This window comes from Micropterus dolomieu, unplaced genomic scaffold, assembly GCF_021292245.1.
Source record: "Micropterus dolomieu isolate WLL.071019.BEF.003 ecotype Adirondacks unplaced genomic scaffold, ASM2129224v1 scaffold_228, whole genome shotgun sequence".
In the NCBI taxonomy this organism is placed as follows: Eukaryota; Metazoa; Chordata; class Actinopteri; order Centrarchiformes; family Centrarchidae; genus Micropterus; species Micropterus dolomieu.
The window spans coordinates 11,749-15,273 of record NW_025744220.1 but is presented as its reverse complement, the minus strand read 5'-3'; positions in this window follow the sequence as shown (position 1 = coordinate 15,273).

Sequence of the window (3,525 nt, the reverse complement as noted above, 5' to 3'; positions counted from 1 at the left end):
GGACCAAATTACCATCCAACATTTGAGATCTTCCTGCCGACAAACAAACAAGAAGTGACTTTAACGCTCCAAGACCAAAGAAATATGGAAGTCTGGAAGCGTAAAGTTGTGGTGACAGGTAAAGTCTTCAAGCATCTGCAGCATCGCTCCACCTGATAGGCCTTTATTCTTACTCTGCCTCAGATCGCTCTTCAGTCTGCATTCATCCTGCAGCAACTTTAAACCAGTTTTGAAGAATCTTATTGGTCATGAAGCTCGAGGGCTAGTTTGTATAAAACACAATGTATGAAGCGACAGTGTGTTGGAGTCTCTGGTAGAGAGTCATCAGCTGAATCTGTAGCTTCTCGCCTTTACTGACCTTTATAGTGACTTTCAGCTTCCTGTTCCCTCTCAGCGAACAGTAAATGCAGTGAACCGGAGCAAAGCGAGCCGACAGCTGACTTTATTCATTTACAGTATGAGTCTCACAATAAGGGAGGTAAGAAGTCTTCACTCTAGGTTATACGAGCATATTCATTGCTCTACACTACAATGCTATACATTAGAATTTATCAAACTGCGTCGGACGGTAGCACGAGGATACACATGTGAGAGCGTCTGGTTTTCAAAATAAGGTGTTAACACAACGTATATACAGGATGGAAATAAGATTAACTGGATTATATTCACAGGAAGTATAAAACAGGTCACATGTGTCCATTAAAAGGAAAAAAACAAAACTATTTTTAACTTAATAAAAAATGTAATTATTAGGGTTGTTTTGACTGTTTTGCTGTTTCATATATCTAAAGGCTACATGGCCATGTGTTAATGATCTAATTGTTCACTAAGTCACAAAACTGTTAAAAAGAGTTCAAAGTTCTTCATACATCTAGCCTCTTTATTTTACTTAATGTATTTAAAATTTACAAAATTTTCTTGCGGGGCCACGCCACTTTCACAAAATCCTGTAGGTATGAAGTGGAGGAAAGCAGTATGCTTCATAATCCTCCTAAAATATATAAAAAAGTCTACTCTATATAGTATATATGTGTGTGAGACTGTATATTTATATTTTGTTCCGTATGTGTGAGAATCAAACTCATGTATTAATTTCTTGGTTATAAAGCTCGAGATCAAGTCTGACCACTTTACTCTCGACTCTAATTTTTAAAATTCGAGTAAAAAAAGAGTACCGAGGTCTGATGGGAGGTTGTGACTTTGGAATGTGACACAGTGTGAAAGAGAGAAACATATAATCTGTAAAGTTTCTGTATCTCAGCTGCAGTTCCTTCCAGAGGACAGTGATCAGTATTACAGGAACAAGGACATGGAAATGTTGTTTCTGAGCTTTGTGCAGGTTTGAAAGCTGTGACCATGACAGAAGACAAGTTCTCTGCCATCGAATCAGGTCACTGCAGACATTTAACCAGCAAAACAGAGTAAAACTGAAACTGTTTTTGTGGTTTGGGTGAACTGACACTTTAAACACCCTAACAGTTCATTCAGTCCATCTTATTTCTAAACGTCTTTTCAGACAGAAAGCAGCTGCATGTTTGTTTTTATTGTGTACCAGCTGTAAGCTAGTTAGCAACAGATGCCACAACTAAGACTGTGTTTGTGTTGAGTTCAGCCTCTGAATGATGAACTCCACTTCTTTCTCTTCTGTCCCTCCAGCGTCTCTCCTGTTTCCTCTCTGGATGTTTGAGCTTCAGGATCAGCCTGAGTTTGTTTGCATCCGGCTGCACTTTGTGTCTAACATTCATTTGAATAATCTGCTTTGCTTTCTGTGCGAACACACAGTCACAGGTCTGTTTTACTGAACTCTTTGTTCTGCTTAGATCCGGCTCTGCCTGAAGAGAATCCAGCGAGGCCTCAGAGTGGCTCCCCACGGAGCAAGTTGGCATCAGTTCGGTCCCAGTTCGTAGATGCAGTGTCTGAACCTGTTCTGAACCAGCTGCTGGATCGGCTTTTGCAACGGGGCATAATAAATCAAGAAGAAATGGATTCAGCTAGATCCAGAACCAGGGCTGACGGGGCTCGAGAAGTGATTAAAATGGTGCAAAACAAAGGACCAGAAGCCAGTTCAGCTCTGATTGAGGACTTCAGGATGTTGGATCCACACTGTTCCAGAAATCTGAATCTGAGCTGAAGCAGAACTGAGACTCTGCAAATGAAACAAGAAGACATGGACGTCAGTTAACAGTGTAAAAATACACATGTTAAAGGATTTATCAATTACCAAAATACAAAGTGAGTGAACAGAAGAAAAATCTATATGTGGTGTGATCAAACTTTGCATCAGTTCTTGTAGGTAAACTTTCACAGTCAGGGATTTTGTAGAGATTTAACATTAAACCAAACAGGTGCTTATGACCAAAACTTCAATCTGAAGGTTTCACTGAAACAGAAACAGCTGTGTAGGAGGAATACAGCCAAACTCAGCTAACAAGGTGCTGAAGTTTCCTGTCAGTCAAACCTCAGGGCAAGACTGAGCACAGCAACAAGACACAAGGTCGTTATAGTGCAGCAGCAGTGTCTCTCCCAGGCACACAAACTGCTTTATTAGCAGTAAGTCAGATCAGTGTGCGGTAGTTTGTTTTTGATTCTTCATAGACTCATCCTGCTCTCTACCAGCACCTCGTTGTTGTTGCTGTGTTCCTCCAGACGCAGTTCGGTGTGAACAGGAAGGACTCTGCTGGTTCATCTCAGCTGACACCACAGGAGGCCTTTCTCACCTTTACTAAAATGAAGTGTAATTATAATTTAGCTGAATGCTCCTGATGAGTCTGTCATTTAAAAGTGGTGGAAGATGATGATGATGATGATGATGATGGCGGCCTGATGTGCTGCAGGTTATCTGTGAAGTCGTCTCTTTATACTTTGTTTTGTGTGGTGGGTTTTAGTGTTTGTTTTATATATTTGTATTGTATTTAGTGTTTTATGTTCAGAGTCCCTGCAGGATTTTCTGTCTTTGGAACATGATCAATAAATTAGCCTTAAATAGAGGCGTGATCTCTTTATGCAGTTACATCTGAATTTAAATCAATAGAAAATAAGTGTAAAGTTTCTCACTGTTTTTTATTCAGTTTTTTTCTTCTAACTTTTAATAAACTGGACCAGATTAAGTCTCACGCTGTTTAATCCACATCAAAAATCCATTTTGAGTTCAATCCAGCAGAGAGGAAATGATGGAGCAGCAGCTGACACTGAGCTGGGTTTAGAGAAAACTCCAGATCCATCTTGTTTAGACACCAGAACACTCAGCATGAATCAGTCTGATGGAAATCTGGGCTTCCTTAAAATAATATTTCTCTCTCATGTTTCTTATCTTTGTGTGTTTCCTCTGGTTCCCCGGCCTTCATCAGTCCTGACAGCATCATGTTCACCAGGGTTTGTCTTCTGGACTCAAGTGTGAACTTGTCTTCTGTTGCTTTTCAGTCAATAAATAAATTTAACACAATGGATGTTTTTGGGGTGAAATCAGTGACATAAACTGGCGGCTGGTTCTCAGTAAAACCAGACAGCAGCATGTTGATGAACTTC